General features: G+C 36.3%; 1 protein-coding gene across 1 annotated transcript in view; it reads left to right on the forward strand.

The window, feature by feature from the left end:
* The first annotated feature begins 5,170 nt into the window (after window positions 1-5,170).
* LOC118262950 (beta-1,4-glucuronyltransferase 1) overlaps window positions 5,171-25,209 on the forward strand; it is an 81,303-nt gene continuing 61,264 nt past the window's right edge. The window contains exon 1 of the mRNA XM_035574656.2: window positions 5,171-5,475. The gene's annotated coding sequence lies outside the window, so the exon portion shown is untranslated. The remainder of the gene's footprint in view (window positions 5,476-25,209) is intronic.

The following is a 25,209-nucleotide window of genomic DNA, read 5'->3' on the forward strand; positions in this document are numbered from 1 at the left end:
TCCTACAATAACATAAATTGCAAATTCCTAGTTTATTTTTTTCATTGAAATTGTATGATTTACATATTTATTTAGGAATGCAGTGCATAACATAATCTCTGATGTATGAAAAAGGCTCTAAAAAATAAATATTATAAAATTAGTTGTCAGAATCAGACTACACGACAATATCAGTAAAAAAGTTAACTTATACCTCTATCATATCATCTTGTTATATAAGTTTTTAAACTGACATAGTCATTAACAATATCATTGGTACTTGAAACGGGATATTTACCATGCTTATTAATTTCTGTGAGTTTCCTATATTTCGGCACTGTTGCAAATACAAGTTAAGAGTTCTAATGACATCTTGTTATAACCAAAGAAAGCATGTTTAAAGCTAAGAAATATGCACATACTAATTTACTGAACTAAATTTTAACTTAGTCTTACATTCACAAAGTAACAAAATGCTTTGAAAATATTTTACATGAGCCAATAAAATTTTATTACCATTAATAGCCCATCAAAAGAAAGATAGTTTAATAGTAAGTCGAAAATAATAACAGTTCCGCATTCTCTTGACCTTGTACTTACATAATTGAGACGAAGAGCATGCGCCTGCGCAAGTAAGATGGCATACTTAGTTAATGCATAACTTTGTAACTGACAGAACTGGGACATGGTGTATAAAATAATTTGTTGGCGGTTATAAATTAGATATTAGGCGCTTGTTTAATGGGTAAATTATAATATGGCGCCCTTTTTTAATTTATACGCTTGTTAAAAAGAAAATACTTTTTTTTGCTTATGGTACTTATAGAACGGTAAACGAAGTGATGATAAAAGTTCATCTGATGATAAAGTTTTAGCGTTAGCCTTTTTTTGACGGGGGACAATCATCCAATGACTTCTCCCGCCTTAGACGAGGCGAGAGGGAATGTCAGACTCTTACTGACTAAAAACCACCCCGTTCTTACTCCTGCTTTTCAAGCCGGAGCCACGGTAACCCGTTAGGTAGTCCGCAGCTCCGGGACATTCTATAACTTAACTAACAACTTTGACCGAAATATTATCGGTTTATAGGTGTATACATATGTGACATTTGACAATGAATAAAATGTCAAAGCTGTGTTAAGTAACATATTGTCATTTAATAACAATAGATACTTCGGTGACATCGATAGTCGATTATGTAATACATTTTGGAAATACGGAAGAAACTCATTATTTCTTTTCTCCTGCCCTTTTCCCAACCAGGTTAGGGTTTCTATGGAGGAGGGTTACAGTGGAGTTTCTTGCTCGTTCTTCTCCATTCGAAGCTACACTTTGGAACGAGTACCTAGCTTCACGGACGACAGGCTGACGGAGAATTCAATTTGACGGAACAGTCAATTGATTTTGATTTTTGACTTTTGGTGGTTGATTTTTGACTTCTGTTGGCATACCTTTACTTAAGTTGCGTATAATGTCAGTAGGTGTTTGACATAGCTCTTTATTGCATTTTTTTATGGGATTATGGGGGACAGCCATTGCAATATACTCTTTGTAGCGTTACAGTTGGGGGACCTGGACTAGTTGCACTGCCAAATATGAGTGTTCCTGTTCCATTTAATTGCTTATCTCGGGAATTAGCTATCGTATACTTATTTTTTGTATTATGTATTATGTATAACTGAAAACTATCTATAATGGAGAAGATGGGGTATAAAAATGAAATATATATTTAGTCCGTCTGTTAGGAAATGAAAAAAAAATTACATGTATTATTTTATTTTGTCATATAGGATAACAATACGTGTAAAATGTATCTTCGAAAGTATTTGTTTCCAAATCAAATCAATTCCAAATGATTTAAAAATACAAAACGTGTCGAATGTTTTAAAATAATGTACAAGACGGACATTAAAATAAAAATTAGTCACCTACCCTATTACAATACTTTATATCATATCCTGGCTACTTTATCAGTCCATTCAGCATTACTATTATCATCCCACCATTCACATCGCTTAAGTACCTAATCTACTGGTTGTATTAAATTTTAATGCTATAAAAATAAAATTAATTGCCTCATTTGTGACCGACAAATTACGACTATACAATGACTAAGTCTATATATACAAAGTTTTCAATATTTCTAAACAACACCTTTTCGTCCCAGACGGGCAGGCAAGGATACTCATATTGCACATTTTGTATGTCACATGAAACTCTACATTTTCTTATAAGGGAGCCATGCTTCGGCACAAATAGGCCGTCTCAACTGGAGTGATCCTCCTCGGGCCTCACTGAGCCGAAAATTATAGTTTGCTTTCTACCTCATCTACACCATAAAAGATAACACATAAGCATGGTAAAGCCAAGCTGCGGCCAACCGACGCGACGTAAAACAAATGCTTGCGTTGTGTGAGAGAGGTTACCGATTCCCCAAAAACCCTTAAACTCCCAAAAACCAAGCAACGTAACCTTTGTAACGCCTATAGTGTTTCGGGTGTCCATGGGCGGCAGCGATTGCTTGCCATCAGGTGACCCGTCTGTTCGTTTACCGGCTTATACCATAAAAAGAAGAAATTAGGAAAATAAAACTTTTTATTGGTATTCAGCTTGCCAAAGTTTTTAAATGTCGATCAAAATGGTGAACACGAGCTATTGTGATTTAAATATACCTAAGTGCGGATAACATAACAGCCTACATGAACAAATCAGGAAGCCAGCCAGCTGCGGTCGCCGTAAATATAATACGAATATGAAATACGTAATAACTGTTGGCGTGGTATATCAATTCAAGTAACGTAGTGCTCAATAAAGATACCTGATTCTACATCTAGATTCGATATCGTTCAATATCAGTTATGAAGATAATTACTTCGATTTTAAATCTGTCTGGCAGATTGCAAAAAATCCCCGGTGTTGGTTAAATAGAGATGATGACTTAATTTTTAATTAGTATCCATCTTATATGTAGATTACATCTTGTATGTATGTAGCATTACATATGGGATAAAGGGATTCGTAACCGTAACGCCTTTCTTATCTTTCAGAATCAAAAATCTTCGAAATTATCTATGCATTCTTTGAACGAAAGCGTCTGAGCAGCGCCTGTACGTTTTGTAGATACGGCTATGCGACTTTTACCGACTTCTAATACGATAGTTAGTCGGCACGGAGAGTGCGTAAGTTCGGGGACGTTTGTTTTTACGTTATTTGGGGACGATGAGCCGTAAGCGCGGGAATTCAAGTTCGGAGCCTGTTTCGAGGCGAGGCGATTACGTTATTATTCCGATTAGTGTGCGTTGCAGTAGGGAGTTTAATACAAACCATTCTGAACGGCTCGAGGCGATACGGTGACGATCCCTGTTCCGATCCCATATGTGTGCTGAGACCCTTCGACTGGTTTTTTTCTTATCTTTCAGAATCAAAAATCTTCGAAATTATCTATCATTCTTTGAAATACCGTCTGACACGTGATTTAGTTGATACCTATGCACTTTTACCGACTTCAAAAAATGCAGGAGGTACTAAGTTCTGATGTTTGTTTTTATTTATTTGTTTACCGATTACTCCGTCAATTGTGGACCGTTATTCAAAATATTTTTTCTTAATCGAGAGGTTATATACTCCCTATAGGGTCCCATTTTCACCAGGTCGGAATCTGATGATGAGATCCTAAGGAAACACCCTCGGTTTCCCTTTCTTTTGAAAATTGTATGAGCGAGTTTTATAAGCACATTTTTATACTGAGAAGTCTAGACTCGATACGTGTCGGGGAAATACTCACGTTTCGCATGGGAGAGGCATGGTTCGGCACGAATGGGCCGGTCCAACCAGGTCGATACCTTATCCTAACAGAGAACCGGCGTGAAACAACGCTTACTCTTAATTAGTATCTAACTTCTATGGAAGACATATCAAATTATTTATCCGCTATTTTGCTTTCTGACACAGGTCTTTTTTTTAAGGGGGGAAAATCATTCAATGACTTCTTTCGCTTTGGGTGAAGCGAGAGGGAGTATCAGACTCTTACTAACTAAAAACCACCCCGTTCCTACTCCTGCTCGTTGAGCCGGAGCCCCGGTAAATCTGCTAGGTAGTCTGCAGTCGGAAACAGGTCTAAGGATTTAGTCTGAGTTCTATCTAAGAGCACGGTAGAGCGTCCATCTGGTCGACCCAAGAGATACTTTCTTCTAATCTCCATTCCAATATCTGGCTTACCGTCTGCTGATGGCCAGCTCTTTTTTATTTTTTTTTTAAACATTTAGGATTTTTGGGGTCGATTACACAATAGTCATTGATCAGACCTTGAAAAAGCTAATGTGTTTAAAATCGAACAAAGTCGCGTGCAAAACTTAGTATGCGAATAAATCCAACTCAGGATCTTTTCATTCAGCTATAGTAGCCAGTACAAATGCGAGATCAGTAACACCTATGTAGATTCACTTTTTTATAGTCGACAATAAAATGTTTCTCTCGAACAGCATATCAAGCTACCCCAAAATCTTTAATTTGTTCAAATCATTTTCAACTTTATTACAGGAATATAAAGTTCAAAATTCTCAGCGAACGAAATAGCGTCATTTGTTTCTAATAAAGCAGGATGCTCTAAAATGTAGCAACATTCGATGCAGTCTCGTAGATACGATACCGACGAATCAGGAAATTGTGCAATACGTTTTCTATTACATTACGTCGTGGCTTCCATGTCGTCCGTCCCGGAAGCCGGTACACTCGACCTCTCGGTTTCAATAGCATATTTGTTACTCAAATCCCTCTTAATATCCAGGATGTTTCAGAAAATAACCAAGTAGGGACAGTAAATCTCAGTGTAATATGAGCTTAAGATAAGCAAACTCGTCATAAATCAAGCAATCAATCAATCAACCAAGTAAGTGATGCGGCTTATTAATATATTATAAGGGAATTAAAAGTGTTGATCTAAACAAAGATGATAACACAAAAATGAGAACATCAAACAGTAGGTACATATCCAAAACGCATTTTGATCAGCAACATCCTGCAATTTAAGAGTTGCATCGGTCGCTTTGTACTAAAACGGCGTGTCAACACAACACTGTCAATGGCCAATCAGAACCCTTTGAATGGTTCCAGCCAGACGTTGTTTGTTGCTAATCTTAGACGGGACAAAAAACGGAGTCGGGTTGCGTCCCTTCTTTCACGGTCCCTCGTCGCAGGCGCGCGTCGTCGCCTCTCCGAGTCTCGGCCGCTTCCGAGCCGACCCGCGCGACCAAACGAGTATGGCTAGCCGTCAGCAGTACGCCGCGCGCCGCCACCCGGGTCGCATGTGCTGCGTCGCCAACCGAGCTTTACACAAACTTGCTTCATCGCAAGTTTAGACATTTAAGTGCATAAACCAATTGATATATTTCATGTGTTTTCGGTGTTCATACTAACCGTGTAAGACAAGTGCTTGCCCTTGCTACGCAAATGCGGGTTTTGTATATTAGTGGGTGGAAAAATAAACAGAACTCTCCGGTAAGTTTATTAATGTTTTAAATCATCTTATCTTTTTCTATCTCGTGAAAAAGAGTAATCTCATGGGAACATGGGATCTTCATTTGACGGGCAACTGTACCATTAGGATCGGGAAATCCGAATGAACCAATGTCATAGGTGCCGTTAAGATGTTTGTGACATTTTCGAATCTCGTCATCTGTTTAATTATGATCTCAGCGAAAGTGAAAACGTATCTTTTTATCTGTCCAGTCTCTCGATATACATAATATAGTGCTCGTTAAACGATAATAAACTGCTGGTGATACACATGCGGACAGTCCGCAGCTTATCGTCACAACATCATTCACACTTCCTTGCACTGTTTGATATGAACAACGAAATACATGTCCAAGCTCAGTATCCTTATTTGACAAGTCCTCAGGTTTTTATTGAAAGTTTAAAAACGTATTTAGCGACAACAGGTTAGAAGGTCATTAGGCGACAAAAAAAGTAGCTGCACCAACTGAGATCGCATGCTGATTATGTTACAAAACACAGCGATATCTTTGGAGCATCTAAGAAGGCATTTATAATGAAGATACAATGTTGCACCACTGATCTTGCGAAAGGTGCTTGAAGTGCATGTTTTAGGAAATGAGGTAACATTCACCCTTGTAATTAGACTTGCAGATTGGACAATTTTGGCCTCTGGAAATTTTTAAATTTTTTTTTCCTTTTGGATTGCCTTCCGAATTTTGGATATTAACCTAAGGATTTCTTTGAGAAGTCATTGAACTTTATGACAGAGTCAAAGCTTTCAAAATCTGATCACAATTTCAAGTGACGTTGAATCAAAGTTCTGGTCAAGTCTGATGCAAAGGATAGTCGCAACTTTAATTACAGTAATCGATACATTTTCTGGTCTACCTCTGCAGCCGTAACCACTTGAAATGTAACTAAATTTTAAATGTTATTGTTCTACTAAATATCAACATTTCACAATGCAAACAAGACTGAAGAAATGCAATAAATAAAATAAAATTTTGATATCGTGATTGGTCCAAATGGTAAACAAGTTATTGAATGAAAGATTTCAATATAATAAAAAAATATTATAGAGCATGAAAGAATCTCCAACGGAGAGCCAATAATTGCCCATTATAAATAGATCATGGAGATTTTATAGCAAGTGAATAAATTGTAGACGAAGCGTGGCTAATAGCAAAAACGGCGTAGAAATATTGCATAATGATTAGTGTCAGTGTAATTTAATACATCAATATTAATTTGTTAGGGAGGAGGGCGTACGTGACTGCACTCTTAGCGATGGCATGACTAACAGAACCCTTGGAACTATCCATACATAAAACATGCCCTTGAATATTGCAGTATTCCCTAATGAATACGCTTCAAACCTGGCGTCACGCTTGAATCACGCCCCTCTGTCGTTGGCCGCGCTTAATCAATAGACCGGCACATATGTTCTGCGACAGACCGACATACACATGCAGGACACAATGGGCCAGACGTACTAAATAGCTCAAAGGTGAATAGCTAAAAGTCGTCCATATAAAGCGTCGCGTGTAGAAAGCTATTGTTTTTGCAATGAAAAGTTTTTGGGACAATACTGGAAGCTTAGTAACTAGAATTACTTTTAAATTCATCAGGCTAATACAAAGCTCACACGTATATATGTGTACAGTGTAATCATACTGCTGATTATAATATGCACTGTATAATATGCATTGTATAATAAATCTCTTAATACCATTTTCGGAGAAATGTGATTTATTATTATACGTATTTTTAATTCAGTAAACGATGGTTATTATTCTTCGACTTGTCTTCCGATAAAGGCCTGCTCTAAAGATCTCCTTTGTCGTGTTCTGTTATGGTCTTCTTCTTTAATTCATTCGTCTCTCTTTGTAGCTTTGCTTTCTTTCTTTGCTGTTCTGGTCTATGTTGGACTCACTTTATTCCCAGGAATAAAGTAAATCATTCTCAAGTAGATCAAGTTGATCTCAGGATCATCATCCCATCTCCTCCCTCTAATAGTTTATCTACCTCTGTTTCTTTTACCGTCTAGCGGATACCATTCTGTTAAGAGTTTTGTCGATATTTCTCTCTTCTCTATCGAGCTAAACTTAATAATAACGAGCTAATCGGCATAAACTTGTGTACCTAACAATATTAAGTAGGCTGTCAGTTTTTGCTCGCTTGTCATTTAATATACATCCAACTGAGCGGAACAATTCGCACAATTGTCTTAAGGCAATATTCTGAATAGTATTCCTTGGACAAAAGAACTCGGTCTATTCATAAGCCTATCCGACTGACAAGACCAGGTAAGCTTGACCTGTCAAATATAGCTAGTTCACAAGTTTAAATGAATTTGTAATTGGTTCGAAGGATCCATTTACAATGGTGATACAGGACTCGTTGTTCCTTTCAACGAACACCACTTAATGACTGCTAAAGCATTGACTTGACAAAATTTATAGCCTTCAAAAAGGAGTAATGAAAATATATTTATTGATTTCCAATAAGAAAACATGTTTAGGTGTAAAACCTATTGTTAAAGAATATGGGATTGTAAAGCCATAGATGAAGTTGGAATTGCCCGAGACATGTTCGCTATTAGTCCCGAACAAGTATTAACTTTTCAAAAGACTTCTATAATATACATTCCATCATAACATTTATGTTCGACAATTCATCTTCGTATAGAATAGAGAATAATGGAGACTCAAGATATGCTCAAGATATATATCAGAATCAATTTAGCAAAAGAGGTAGTAAACGTTTTGTATTCAGTTTTTAAAGTCCTGCTAATCAGATTTGCAAGATGGAATGTTTAAAATATTTCTTCTTTTAGGATATTTGTTCATATTTCTTTTTATTCTACACAATCAGTTATACCTTCAACAGCAACTTCAACATTAAAAATAGTTTCAAAGATAACGTAGGTACCGTGCGTGCCAGTGGCAACTAAGGTCCAACTGTTTAGATAAGTCAGTAGGTACAATGCGGCGTGCATTCCTCGCCACCGGCCGAAGTTGGGAATTAGCTATAACTTATTTTAGAGCCTTTTGCACCGGCAACTCAACAACAGGCTTCGTTTCACACACGCGCACTCGACGCGAGACGTTAATGGCTTGTGTTCTATGGGTCTATTGTTTTTGCACACGCCAAAGTTTTATGCATCAACTCTTGCAGACATTTTTAAAGCGAATCTCTTTGGAATTTTGCTGTGATCGTTGCAATTAGAAGAACGGTATTTAGCAGGTAGTTACTTGAGAATGATTTACTTTTAAGAACCTTATTTTAATTTATAGTTATTTTTGTTGTAATTCTCATCTACTGCTTGTGAATGCTTTCTAGTCACTATACCTCTTTTTCCATACATAAGAATAAAACAATCCTATCTTAAATTATGAATTTAATGGAATATAACCGCTGTTCTCTAATATTCTCCAATTAGCGAAATTACTAGGATTACGTGGCTAGGTTTACTTGCATATTATCGACGAACGAAGTTCAATGGTCGGGGCGTCAATCAGAATTTATCAGCAGTACTGTTACATTACATTTGTATAACAAAAGCTTGGTTATGACGTTGTAAATAAATTCCTAGTTAGCTATAAAGGTCTTGGTATGCGGCATTCACACTATCAACGATTACAGTAACCAATTAGTTTCTATGCTTCGTAAAATATTAAACCTATCTTAATTTGCTAAATCTTGATTAATTTTAAAAAGTAATTAATTTACTCGTTTCGTTCTTATCGTGTAAAAACGGAATACAGAATAGTCACATGTTTGTGTCATGTGGTTGGTGAAAATAAATCCTACTTGTTTTTATTTTAACTAAAAAGACGAGTCATTCTTCATTAAACACTTATTCTGATTTCGGACTCCGCTTTTATAAATTTAAAGTATTTCTTATTACTTATATCAACGACTCCTGGATCAAAGAACCAAATCGTGTTGTTAACGACATTTACAAATATCGAACCACAATGTTATGAAGAAGAAGAGATGATTAATTTTAAGATGGAGTGAATGACCCATTTCATAAATATTTTCTAACAACATAGGTAGGTATTTAGTCAAAATTAACGGTAATTCTTGACCTATGTCTAGATATGTTCCGTTCTACTACGGGGCACTTTTGAAAACACAATGTACTATACTTAAATACACTTCGAAAAAAGTGTACAATTCCTTCCTCTCTCAAATCTGTTTGTTGCTACTTTTTTCTTAAATTAAAATTGCAAAACGGTCCTATCGAGTTTTTGCAAAGATCTCATTAACAACTAACTGGAAAAGGGGCAAGCGAATAAATCAAATTATTTGAGTCTTCGTCGTCTTTTTTCAGTTAATTTATTGACATACTTAAGTTGATGTAGCTCTTCTATATTAAATGCGGAACTCTTGAGTGTGGCAGAAAAAAACGTACAAAAAAAACTAACAAAAATAGAATCAGGGAAAAGGAGGTGCCTGATACGGAGCTACGGACTACCTAGCGGGCTTACCAGGGCTCCGGCTCGAGAAACAGGAGTAAAAACGGGGTGGTTTTTAATCAGTAAAAGTCTGACACTCGCTCTCGCCTTGCCCAAGGCGGGAGAAGGCATTCGATGATTTTCCCACCTTAAAAAAGAGTACTGGACCGAATCTAAAACCTCTTGTACAGCAGTCAAATTATCGATTACTCGACAACTGTACAAAATGTTGCATCAGATTAAAAAAAGTACGATTTTTATCAATTCCACAGATTATCTAAGTAGATACAACAATGTAAGTAGTTAGTCACTGATAGTCCATATTGATTTTGAAATACATGAGTTATGAGTTGCTTGCGATGCGTCAACTAAGTAATCACCTTCTGTCTATTCTGTAAAAGCTTCTGTGCTATAAGCATTATCTACAGTGTACAGTCAACAATTTTTCAATTACCTATGATGCATTGTGGTAACAGTAGAGTTGAATACTTTTTTTATGTTAAAAGCTGGTAAACGAGCTGACGGATCACCTGGTAAGCAATCGCCGCCGCCCGAAATACCAGAGGCGTTACAAGTGCGTTGTCGGCTTTTTGGGGGTTAGGAATTTAAGGGTTGTTGGGGAATCGGGGAGTGGGAAGGTTGGGAAAGGGGGTTAATTTGGCCTCCGGTAACCTCACTCATATAACGCAAGCGTTGTTTCATGTAAATTTTCGTGTGATCGCAGAACACAGTTTGAGAGGTCTCTGGGCTTTCCATTTCGGCCGAGCCGGGCCATTCGTGCTCAAACACCGCTCTCCCTCATTTAAAATACCTTGACAACATCCTAAACTCGTGTAGAGGGTGTCATAAAACCCAACCAAGGAACTACAAGTTTGAAAGAGACCTGGCTTGAAAAGTCCAGATGGGCTTTTCAATCTGTGTTCTGTGATCCCACGTTCCAAGTGCAAATATTTTGGTCACCTTTTACTTAGTGGTGAACTATCACAGGCTATTGATGATGATTAGTTATTTTGAATTTATAAATTAGCTAATTTGAGAAGAGCCATAAAAATGGCTAAGGAAATATGTACGAGAATAATATTGAGACCAACTTGGCTACAGGAAAACCTATTAGTTAAGTGAGATATTTTCGGAAGTTACAATTTCTTCCCGTTATTTTGTTGGACAAAATTTTGGTTCTCGTGTGATTTTTTGAGTAAATAATTACTCTTACTCTACTTAATTAATTACTTATGTAAGTATTTTATCAGTGCTTAAATTTATACGGTACTTAGATGATAAAGTAAAACGTGTTGTGATCCGCTTAAAATCAATTCTGTCAGCAAAATTGCTGATAATATGATGGAATGCTAACCATCATTATATTTGCTGATAAATTTATTTCGCTTACATTACATCACCTGCTGGTAAGCAATCGCCGTCGCCCATTGTAACCCGAAACACCAAAGGCGATACAAGTGCGTTGCTGGCCTTTTGGGGATTAGGAATTCAAGGATTGTTGGGGAATGGAGAATTGGGAAGATCCTCCAGTAAAGATAGACGACAGATATGTAAATTATTGATTTAATCAACCAATATGACTCTGAATGAATATCAAATAGTACTGAATGGATATTCAAATAAATAAATGAATGAATGACTATTAAAGTTTCTGATGACTGATGAGTCAATGTGAGATCATTTCAAGACACGATACAGGATATGTTTTTTTTTCAAACTTTTTATTCCTTACATCGACATTATAACAAGACATTACCTACACTTTTTAGTCAACAATTCAATTAGTAAAAGGTGAATGAATTTTGACACTTATCTACAGCTGTTTTTTGTAAAGCTCTTGGTTGAAATTGGCTTCAAGTTTTGCTTTTGTTTTATTTGTGTCGATGGTACTCGTAGTTAGTAATTTCGCACTTAATTTGAGGCTTTGATTAAAAAGATCTATTATTATGAAGTAGGTATCTATTTGTTGTTCTTTTTCTAACTTTTATTAGAAACTAGCTTCTGCCAGCGGGTTTGCCCGTGTTTCGTGGAATAAGAGTAGTATCCTTTACCTAAGTCAGCTCATATCCTGTCTGTATACCAAATTTCATCAAAATTCGTTCAGTAGTTTCAGCGTGATTGACAGACAAACATTTGAATTATCAGAAATATCAATTAGGAATCACACTACCACACTAATATTGTAAATTTGAAAGTTTGTTTGTAGAAATTATAAGGTAAATACGGACCACCGTATTCTTTTCACCAAATGTACTTAAGTAACAATTACCTATTTCTCTATCAATATTGCATTACCGACAGCGAAAAACACGAACAAACAAATTAAAAGCGTGTGACAAAATAAACCGTAACAAATGGAAACATAATCAATGATGTAATCATTTATTTTAATGTGTCGAAGTAGTCGAAGTATGTAGACAACGGTACAGGCAGGACTGTGGTAGCCAGGCGCTAGGCAAGTGGCATTCCTATGGAGCCCGTGCACCGGCCGCGGTGCGTGAGTGGCGCCAACCCACCGTGCCGTGATCGACTTACAGAGGACCTAGTACCAACTTATTTCACCTTAACGCAACCAACATGTTTATGACGTTCCGCTCTCTGATTGGCCAGCACCAATTCACCAACCAATCAAAAGGCTAATCGCGGTAACGTTTCGATCGCGTTAACAGAAAAAAGTCGCACTAAGCCATCTGATTCGTGCGAGCTTCGCCGCTGTCCGTTCCACGCTATTTTTACTTTAACCGCTTCAAATGTAATACATAATTTAAACAAGTTTATTTATAAATAGATGCGAACACATCACATACCAATGATGTAAGGTCTCCCACCGGGATTAAACAACAGCTTTTATTAAATAGTGAATCCTATCACCAAATAAGAAGATTCATTTTTCAATGTGCTTATTCTTGGCTTCCTCAACCTATTCCTTATTTTGAACGTCTTTGAATTCTTGCCAACAGAAGCTTTCTTTAAATATAAAGCACTGAAATAAATGTACCTATAGCAAATAATGCTGATTTTGGACGTTGGGATCGTTGCGAGTAAGTCATTAGCATATTCGCGTTTGTTTTGCCAGCTGGCGTCAAAATAACTTGAATATAACCGTAACTTAACAATAGACACTTAACTGAAACTCCCGCAAACATGTTTTCGAAGTGCCACAGAGTGTAATGCAACGACTCTAACCACAAATTATTTGCCGGAATATAGGAACAAAGAAATCCTTCAAATACTGTGAAGACCCGCCAGTTTATAGCAGCTTTTTAATTAGCGGTATAACTACAATTACATCGGTTCTATGCAGCTCTGGCAATGCGCCAAAGCATCAGGCATTTTACTGCAAAACCGTTTTCGCTCGACCGTCAACCTCATGGTGACCACCCACGATGATTTAATGAAAGCCTTTTTACGGCTTACAATGTCCCGGACATAATAAAGAAACTCTCAACGCGTGGACATCATTTAGCTATAAGTTAGCAAGACCAGGCAATTTCTTTTACCATTTCATGAAATCCAACTATAATTGCGCATAGCATTACAACAATTCTCAAAGTTACTTTGAATTTACATTATAAAAATCTATTCCATAAATTCTAAATAAAAACAAAGTGTTGCGGTCATTAAATAAGGTTTACTACGAACTTGAAATCGAAGCCCGAAGCTATAAACTCGTGGGAATTCCCAGCACAGGTAAAAAGGAATAAAAAGGGGGTTATGATTCATACATACCTTTACGCGCAGTTTGCGTACGTCATTGATCAGAGGCATAATATGAAATGCGAACTATTACAGAGGCGATACGGAACTTTTTACTTTCCCATACCAAAAACGCCAATCTTCTCTAATGATTCAGACTATATTTGGACCATTCCCATACTAGCTCAACGTTTGTTTGCATAGACCAACGCTTAACATGTTAATCAATACAAAACAGCCGAATCATTTCATACTATTGATGGCTACAATAACCATTTCAATCAAGATAATCTTCTTACGTATAAAAAAGTTAAAGAAAAGTGACGCAATAGTAGGTACAGCTCTAGTATCTCAGTGGCACGCCGCACGTTGAAATAATTGATCGAGTATCCATTCATTTGCTGTCTACAAGATAGAATGAACGGAAGGAATTACTCACTTAAGGTGGTCCAAGGTGAGAGGCCGTGCTGTGTTACCACTCGCGGACGATAGTGAACGTTATTTGTTTTATTTAGTAAGACTTGATAAGAAAAAAAGTAGACAGACCTATTCTCTCCTCCAGTCTTTACCTATGACTCTGTTGGCATTAGGTCGTGAAAAGTTAATGATTCTTCATATCAGCTACAAGATTATGGATTACGATGATAAGTCTGTTGATCTCATAAATGAATTTCAATTACTCCCCTTCCCAATCTTCCATTCACCAACAACCCTTCTATACTTAACCCCCAAAAAGCCGGTAACGCCTTTGGTGTTTCGAATATCAATGAGCGACGGTGATTGCTTACCATCAGGTGACCCGTCTGCTCGTTTACCGGCTTATACCATAAAAAAGACTTTCGTGCTAGCTTCGTCTTCTATTTTCCGGCAATAGATCTTCGTGTTATAAATTATGACTGACGACATTCCGTAAAGAAAGATAAGACACCATAAATAATGAATTTTATAGCTAGTTGCTACTGGTTGTTGTGGCTATAAACATTAAATTTTCACCACACCTTCAGCACGATATTTATTCACACAGCCTCAAGGACAAATAAAACGTACCATACCGATTATAAGGAAACGGTAAAAGCAATAAAATTTCCAAAATGTTTAAATGAGCACAAACCAGTAAATTGAGAAATACGACAGGTTTACACAACAGCCGACAGCAAGCACCAGGAAACACCAGAAGGATACCTGATACCCTTGAACAGCTGCTGTAGTTAAAACAAGTGTCCGTATAAAGAAAGCCAATTTATATTTTAAAAGATAAATAATCGTTAATCGTGGATGCAATACTATCTTGGAAAGGAAAAATGATGATGCAGTTAGCATTGAAGATTTTGGTAATAGAACCTGATTTAAAATAAGATGAATATCAAGCCTGTTTTGCCATAAAGTTGTTTAAAATGAAGCAAGTAATATTACTTAAGTAAAACCATTTATATGTATGTGACAAGGATAACAGCCCAAAATTGATGTCAATCACACTTGACTAAAAGACAAACCCTATTGATTTTTTTGAAACTGGGTCCAAACTAAGCCTGTACCATTGTTTCAAAACCATTACCATCGTTTGCCAAATAACATCTCCTTAACCCAGCACGTGATTGAGTTATAAAGGAAGTTGATCGACAAACTGTCATGTAACACTAAAGAAGCTTAAACTGTTACCTTGGCCTGACAATCATTGGCCTTTTGTCGCCATTGAACATTCTTGCACGGCTGCCAAAGAAATGAGGTAAAAATCTTCCGATTCGAATTATTTGGTCGTTAATTGAGCTAACAAAAGCCGCTGATTGAAATACAATATAGACAATTGTATGGATAGAGTATAGACAATGACATTCAATATGGTGAGTGGACGGAGCGACAAGGGCGGTGAGACGGTTGACTTGTGTCTGACTTGTGACTCTTGAGCCGTACTGCAATGTATACCGACAGCCACACGACTATCAACAAACCTGTTATAATGATCAGATATACAAATACTGGATTATCATAAGGTGTTTGTGTCGGAATAGCAATACAAATGTGACCCAAAGTAACAATTTCTGAGTGTGTTTCGTTGTTTCTCTTAAAAATATCAGGTTATTTTCAACGTTTGTCAGTGAAGGGTAACATGGGTCTGTTGTCCGACTACCTGGTACGTGACAATAAAGTTTGTTTCGATTCAATAGCTGCATTGAGACTGATAATACAGTTTAACTTCTTCTCAAGGTAAATCAGAAAATTTTGGTAAAAATAAAGTCATTCTTATTCGAAGAAATAAAGATACAGATGAGGAAAATAATTTAAAATGTGCAACTTAATACAACTACAATAAAGACCGAATTGATTTAAGCACAGGAAACCGCAACCCAGTGGTCAAAGATAAAGGTTTTAAAGTCAGATATAAAATACAAACGGGAGACCCAACGATGAGTCATAGAAAAAAAAACAATAGTTAATATGAGCAACAAACGACCATCAATCCACGAGTAGACTACAAATCGCCGTAAACTAATATCAATAGAATCATTTATATCCAACTCTACTCCATCGTCATTTATACGCAGTATCTATATTATTATTTTCATATTAAAATAAACCGAGCTTGGAATTCAGTAATAATTTAATGCAACATAATGTAAAATAGTAATGTCTACATCTACATCTGCATTCTATCGGAATCCAGGCTTTGCAATAGGTCAAGTCGCAAATATTACTCAAAAGACCGTTTTGAATGCATCCATATAAATGTCAGAGGAAACCGTTGCAATGGTAAGTTAATATTTGGAAATCATCCAAATTCAGTGTTGACGAAATATTTTTGTAGGACGAATGATGACTTTGAAAGTGTAGGGAAAGATTAATGGATGAAAGTTGCGTTTGTGATTAAAAATAGCTACGATGTGCTCATTCGTTAAAGCGGTCTAATTTTAAAGTCTCCATCGTTCATTCAGCGTGTTATTGTAAGAGCTCCCTTTGTTTCACCCACGTCCCACGTTCTTAAGTGTCGTTACATGATGTAATCCAGCCCACCATATTCCTCCATGCAGAAAGAAATGTTCAAGTTAGTTAATTCAAGTGATTCAAGACAATTCGCATCTAATGAGCAATTAGTAAATTGTACTCGTTTTCAATTTGATTCTACCTACTTGAAAATAATTACATACCAATTCTTTGTCTACCAGTCTAAATATTGGTATTTGTTTTACTAATCACCGGCATGGTAACGACGATCCTGGAAACAAACCTAGGCTAATTCATTGTTAACTGCCGTAAACAAGTCCCAAGCCTCTCCCTAAACATAAATATCGATCCCTAAAAGCTACGTAATCACTAGAATTGATTAGTTCTAGTTCACCTACTCAAGCTGGAGCTCTTGCAACAATTTAAATGGGCTCAGACGAGATAACTGTTAAAACAATACAGGGGAAATAAACATGACCACATTTACTATTCTAAAAGGATACTTAAGGAGAACGACTATTCCATTCTAAAGTAAAATGGCTGATTAGGAAGGAATGTCAACGATACAGTCGGTGAGTCTGGTCGCAAGAGACTAAGTTCAGGTAAAATATTTAGTTTATAAAACGTATTATGACGTGAGTCCTTTTGTTGGACATGCCACATGTGTTACCTACGTGCAGTATGTTGCCCTCCGTCTGTTATATTGTTGGTGCCATTGTAGTAGGGTGTGACTATATTCTTAAACAATGAACACGATTCCAGACTACATGCTGCTAGTAAAAATTCTGATGAGCCCTTTGTGAGTATTTGATTGTCAGAAGACTTCTTGCTTAGTCACCACAAGGGCTATAAATAAAGGATTAATAACTACAGAATTTTTAGTTTACAGACATGTCATCGTAAGACCACTCTTGTCTTAGATATTATATTATTTTTTAATCGTCTATTTTCCTGCAACAGACAGATCATTAGTGTTTAGTATCAGCAATTATTTAGCCTCCCATACTAAAGACCATACGACTACTTTAGTACAATCGTCACAAGTAACGACCACGAAATTTATAACAAACACGCCTTGACCCGCGCAATTACGTTGTGTCCAATCTGTTTCATAGACAGTCTATCTAGGCTCATTGAATAGCCAATAAGTATGGCCGTGTAGGCCGGCACATTGTTGCGCACTGCGCTTTCGAACAAGCAACAAGCGTCCTTGAATACGTTTATGTTATATCTAATCGTGTTGCATTTCAATTGTAGTAATTGTCTCTTTAATTATGTGATATTAATCTTGGGCTATATTTTTATCCGTATCATTTACGTTAGTTATGTATGCTGCTGTTGCAATATTTCCGTGTCATTGACAAATATCTCCTTCACCTACATATGTGGGTGGGGATTTCATCCAAATTTCTCCAGTATCTACTGAGTTTTGTGTCAAATATTAATTTGGACAAATAAGATTATTTCTGTTCATATTTTTGCCGTCTTTTTCTCGTTTTATTAGTGGATGCTTTGCATTGAACATCGCTATTCTAAGAAGTAACATGGAGTTCTGATTTCTGCCTACTAGGTATATATTATGCCAACAAACACCTGTTATTTGGAATTAATAGGCACGCATGTGAGGCATGCGAGCAGAATCAGGTGGATGTTTCATTATAAAGTCTACAAATGCACATTATTTATTTGATACTACCGTTGCTCCTCTCCGAGTATGTAAACAGAAGAAATCGGTTTCGTTTACAATAAATATAAACAATTTAGTTTATTTATACAAGAGACGTTATTACGAAAACATCATTCCGAATTCCAATTATCTAAAATGGACTCCGAGATATCTCAAAAATAAAGTATCGTGTTAATTTTCTTGAAACAAATTACGGCGATCCGAAATTTAACGTCTTCAAATAAGTTTTAGGGTATAATAAAATATTTATGACGAAAATGCAAAGGCGTATGGCTCCATTACACTTTAGCGCGATTAAAATCGTGATTCTGGTTGTCGGGAGGGAGTTTTTTGTTACTTGTTGTAGTTCTGAGAACTTCCTTAAAGAAGCATCAATTTGCCGCGGCCCCGCTTCAACGCCGGGCCGACGACCTTCGTCATAGTGAGTCATTTATATAGTGATTAAGTTAAGGAAACAAGATTGTTGGACAACGGCCACATGGAAGGAATTACGTGGACTAATTCATTGCAAAAAACCCAGCGGAATATCCTTCCTACGGCCTGAGGATTTTTTTTTTTTTGATGGATAATATCATTCAATGACTTCTCTCGCCTTGGGTGAGGCGAGAGGGAGTGTCAGACTCTTACTGACTAAAAACCACCCCGTTCCTGCTCCTGCTTTTCGAACCGGAGCCCCGGTAAGCCCGCTAGGTTGTCCGCAGCGCAACGGCCTGAGGATAACGATACATTTTTAGGAGTCAAAGATGAATATGAACACGTAAAATAGCACTACGCAGTTTGCTTTTTGTAAATATCTAAGATATTTTTTGCCTAAGTTATTGCCATTAATGGTATTTTTGACCTTCGTACATCAACTTAAGTCAACTTTTTCTGATTCATTATGATACTTGTTTTGACACCTATCTCACGAAAATATACAAGGTCTAAATATGTATATTGTATTTTTAAGAAAATTTCTGAATGTAATTTTGATATTAAAAAGCAACGTCACGCCTTTTATCCTCGAAGGTGTAGGCAGAGGTGCACATATGTATATAGAAGTATAGATACAATGTTCACTTACAATTCACCATTTGTGTAAGTCCCATGTAATAAGGGGCGGCCTATTGCCTTATACTGGTCTCATTTCCAGACTCTGTGTTACTACAACCTTTTGGAAAAACCGAAAAAAGCTCAGTAATACTTTGCTTGACCCGGGTATCGAACCCGAGATCTTTTGTCGCACTTGTGACCACTCGACCAATGAGGCAGTCATTTTGATATTAACTTTCAAGTTTATTAGAGAGGGGTTTAAATATACTGTCTTATAAAAAAAAACAACGGGTATAATGACGGCAAATGACAGTAAAAAGTATTCGAGTGCAATGCAAACCGGTATGAATCACGAATATCGGTACGGGTACAGTTTTTGGCGTTCTTTTGCATAACGGGTTCCGAATAACACGTATTTTCCTTTTGCCTGCCACCACTCCTGATTTCTTTATACAATTGAATATTCTCTCCTGCCGATTAATTGAAAAACCACATAAGTATGTGGTTTGTTACCTACTTAGGTACAATAGGATTTTCTGCACGCATTTGTAATTTATGTATTTATGGAAAATCGTTGATTACTAATAGATAAAACCTCACGAATGCCAATTATAATAAAAGTAGTTAAATAATGATGCGAAGAGAATAATAAATACCTAATACCTAAGTAATTACATGAGTAAACTCGTTAGTCAATACCCACATTCCCTTACCGTTTGAGACGACGCTGTTACTAGCGCGCCCCAAAGAGCCGTCAGACCACCACAGATGGGGCCCAGTAGGGCTGATGCCTGATCCGGAGCTGCGGGCTACCTGGCGGGTTTACTGGGACTCGAAAACCAGGGGTAGAAACGGGGTGGTGGTGGTGGTGGTGGCCCAAGGTATGATTGTCATTGTATGATTGTCCCCCCTTAAAAAAGCGCCTATCTACAAATTTAAAATGAACTACATTCTATAATCACGTTCTTAACATAAAATCAAACAGCTATCAAATAGCATTGCAATTAAAAACAATCACATTATTGCATTAAAATAAGTCCTTCATTACTGTACTAAATACCAACTCCAAGCAACTGCAACCTCGGCGTAAATACGCAATCAAACAAAATTGAATTTAAAAAATGAGTAAGTCACGACAAAAGCGGCACATCCCTTCATTATTAAAATGTTTATTTAACAAAGATAAACACATTATACTATCATTTACCAACAACATAATAAAACAAACCGCGGGATAACTGGCAATTGGGTGCGCGTACGCATTACAAGTGGCGACCTTTTAAGTGACACGCTCGTGCCATTATGATTATATTGTCGTGTAAATGTATTAAATTACTCGGATACCCAGTTACCACCTCGTTGTTAACTATTATCTGCTAATTCATTTGATATGTATCATTATTATGAGTTTATGAGACATCATCGTTTAAAAATGACATTGTATTTATTTATGTTTTTTTTTTGTTTCAGGTATGTAACCTACCAGTCAAGCTTGGATATTTTATATATCGATATCCGCGGTGGTTGGATGAGAAGAGCTGAAGATTGAGCTCAGTAGTGTGCTTTTGGAAAGGCCTTCGTTTAGCAGTGGAAGAAAAGAAAACAGGCTAAATCAAAGGGTTTACTATAATTTACGCGCTGGTTTTTTCTTTGTTAAGGGGGAAATCATCTAATGACTACTCCTGCCTTGAGATAAGCGAGAGAGAGTGTCAGACTCTTACTGACTAAAAACCTTGTGGTTCGAACCGACCTCTTTAAAAGGTTCTGGTTTATCATAAAGAACTGTTGTCCGGTCTTTCTCCACATTTGCTGTACTTAAGTCTTAATGGCACTCACGGATAGAGTAGAGGTGGAGACAAATATAATTATGTCTCCCAAAACCTGCAATATTTTAAAATTGAAACATATAAGCAATTTTTGAAAATAAAAAACTATTATCTGTATCCTTATACAGTAGCTTATCTAATAGGCAATCGAATCTCATAGGTATCTTATCTACTAGGTATCTAGGGTGCAATACTGTTTTTTTTTTCTTTTTTCCTTAATATTGGTAAGGAGTTAGAAATGTAAGGCATTTGCAAACATTGTATTATTATCTTAATCATTGATATCCGTTTCGATTAAACAAACATTTGTTTCGCAGTTTTCCTTAAAAACTACACTATTTAGATCATTTGCCTGCGTCATCGTTACAACAGCAAGCATGGCTGATATACTACGATTAGAATACATTTTTGCAATAATCTTATAGGTATCAATCAAATTATAAATAATATCATGATTTATTGAACAAGAACTTTAGGCTTCAATTCTTGGTCGGATAAAAATATTTTTATAGCTAGACTAACTGATGCCCTCTTCTTCACTTGCGTGGATTACAAAATTTGTGACTAATAAACGTAGCCTAAGTAACTCCTTAGTACATCAATAAAAGTCCCCTCAAAATCGATTCAGCGATTTCAGAGATTAGCCAGAACAAACAAACAGTCAGATAATAAGTGTAAACCGGTTATTTCAATATTAAAACAACTACATACATACATACATACATAACTTCACGCCTTTAATCCCCGAAGGGGTAGGCAGAGGTGCACGTTATGGCACATAATGCCAATGTACACCCACATTTCACAGTTTGTTGTTCCCATGTAATAGGTAGCCTATTGCCATATACCGGGCACATTTTCAGACTCCGTGCTACTACTGAGAAAAAACCGAAAAAAGCCCAGTAATACTTCGCCCGACCCGGGAATCGAACCCGAGACCCCTTGCCCGGCAGTCGCACTTGCAACCACTCGGCCAACGAGGCAGTCTAAGTTAGTATTTACTCTTATTAAATAAAATAAGAGTAAATACTAACTCTTATTTTATTTAATAGTATAGTTATTTTCAGTTTTCGAAATGACAATAGAGCCTAGAGTCAAATCACATTGTCTCCCGTCTCGTAAAAGCGAAAGAAGTCATCGGATGATTTCCTCCTCTCAAAAAGAAAAGGCTCTAAGCAGCCTTCTATTAAATGAGGATTTTTAACATAATTGGCGGAAAGTTACTATTACTACTTATATACATACATATTATTATGCATATTAAATATATGCATAAAATATTATCTTTTCCGATGATAATTGCATTAGTCTTATAATAATTACATTATCCATTCCCCTTAAACAAACCGCTTATTTCTGCATATTATTATTATGCATTATTATCTTTTCTGCTTATAATTGAATCAGTCTTAAAATATTATATTTATCAATTCCCCTTAAACAAAACAAAGTATTATTATCTATCAAAAATAATAATATGCACCTTGTACTAACAAAACAAAGCTTAAGGGAAAACATTTGTTATTTTTAATGTTGATACCGAGATACCAATCGCAGTCGCATTATAATTTCGTACATAATAACGAAACTATGCAGAAATCCTTGTGCCAGTTTCGTTTTATATTATTTTACTCGTTTTTGTCCATGGCTTTGCTTTGCTCATGAAAATCCGACTTTATTACTATAACCCTTTAAGTTTTATTTCATCAAAAATTCAAGTCGTATCTATTTAGGTACTAATTTCTATCAAAATCGGCTCATTAGTTTAGGCGTAAAAGCACACATATATAAACATCTTTAATAAAAAAGGACACAGTATATTAAGCTCACATTTTATTAAGGGAGAAAAGCTCTACTAGTTTCGAGTAACAGAGGGACTCTTAATCATGAGCAACGATTTTAAAAATTCAGAGGAAAATGCTAATATTATGACAGGGAGTTATTCTCTATTTTTTTTTATTAGTTTTTTATATCTCTCTAAAGATTCGCTATATTGTTTAAGCATGCATAAAATATATTTTGTGTTACTGCATCTGTACACTGTATAAGTGAGCCACATACCTACAATAAGTCTACTGCTAACTCGAAACAAAAGGTAACCGTGCCATAAGCGTCTTACGGCCAACTCTCAACGTGCTTAGGGTTGTCAAACATTCTGGTGAAGACTGCAAGTCAACTTACTCTAATCTTTAATTAAGTTTCAACTTTATCGTTTTGGTATAGAGTTGAGAATCTATTTGATAGATAGGTGGAGATTGATGTGCTGTTATCTCTGTACCCAGTATCCATATTGTTAGTTGTAGGTATGTTAAAATGCACTCAAGATTCTAGATATTAGATAGATAGATGGATTAATCTTTATTATAATGCCATTAATAAAAAATGAATACAAAAGGAACAATAATGGGTACAAAGGCGGTTTCATCACTGACAATGATTTCTACCAGACAACCGTTGGGTGGGTATAATGCATAAGAAAAATATTGATATTTGGTACCAATAATATAACACTGATGATACAATTATGGGTCAATGAACTACAAGTTCAAGGTGAATTTTGTGCTAAAGATATTAGATTTGTTTAGGTAGTAGTACCCTTAGTACGAGTTTATTTTGCGTTGCACGCGAGACCGCGTTCGGCGCTCTTATTGGCCATTAAACAGGACCAACCAATCACAGCGCCGAACGCGCTCTCCTTTTAATCTACTTGAATGTAAAGCAAACTCATACTAAGGCTCCAGTTCAGAAATATGCTTACTTAAACCATAACGTATAAAAATTATATGCTAACTACTAACTACTCGTCTAAAACATAATGACTACCGAGTAGAGTGCTATTCAGTATTTGGGAGTGCCCAAAAAACCATCTGGATGAGATAGCATCTATTCAAAACTCGAAATCATTGTTCTGTCTAGATCTTTTAGATATCTAAGTCAACACGTTAATATCTATAGGTAAACTAGCAGGAAAATTAAAAAAAATAGGGTTGTACTACCCCTAACATTTAGGGGGATGAAAACTAGATGTTGGCCGATTCTCATAGATACCGGATAAGCACAAAATATTTCATCAAAATCGGTCAAGCCGTTTCGGAGGAGTATGGCAACGAAAACTGTGACACGACAATTTTATATATTAGAAGAGATAACTAAAAAGGATTCCCCGAACACATTTCACTTAAACACGACATTGTCATGTGATTTCAGTGACACGACAAACTGTGCTTAATTTGATAAATAAATAATTAGATATTAGGTATTAGCGAATTCCTTAAGATAAAACTTGAAAAAATTTAAAATTAACCTTAAAATCAAATGGAGTGTGAAGATAATAAATTTTTGAACAATTTATCAATTTTGGTTGACGCTTATCATCATTAGTTTGATTTCAAAAACACTAATGCAATAGGTATAATTAATTTTAATATTAATTCCGCTTGTAGATGTATGGTCAGCATGCGGTGGCGCCCGCAATTAAATGCACATGCAGCAGAGGGGCAACACAAAACACACATTCGATATGCAACAAACCTCTCGACATATGTTAAGCTCCACCACGGAGGATCTTCAGGAGGTATTGCAACACCTTCAGGTGTGCATGAGGAAAATACATCTACAAGCGGAATAAAAATTAAAAATATATTGTATTGTTACTGTAGCATGGATTTTCGTAAAGTAACTCCTGTCTCTATCTATACATATAATAAAATCGTAGAAAAGTGCTGTCTGTACATTGAAAAAAAAAATAAAAAAAATAGCAGGGGTTATTGTTATGTCGATGTCGAACCCAAAAATGTAATTAACTTTTTTTTTGTCTGTTTGTCTGCTTGTCTGTTTGTCTGTTTGTCTGTTCGTCTGTGCGCGCTAATCTCAGAAACGGCTGATCCGAGTTGGATGCGGTTTTCACGAATATATTGTGGGATGCTTAAATTTACATTTAGTGTTTGTTTCATGTCAATCGGTTCATAAATAAAAAAGTTATGTCAAATTAAAGAATCACGTCGAACATTCTATGCTTATACCATTAATCTCCGCAACTATTTGACGGATTTGGTTGAAATTTGGTACAGATATAGTTTAGAACCTTAGA

This window comes from Spodoptera frugiperda, chromosome 12, assembly GCF_023101765.2.
Source record: "Spodoptera frugiperda isolate SF20-4 chromosome 12, AGI-APGP_CSIRO_Sfru_2.0, whole genome shotgun sequence".
Taxonomy (NCBI): domain Eukaryota; kingdom Metazoa; phylum Arthropoda; class Insecta; order Lepidoptera; family Noctuidae; genus Spodoptera; species Spodoptera frugiperda.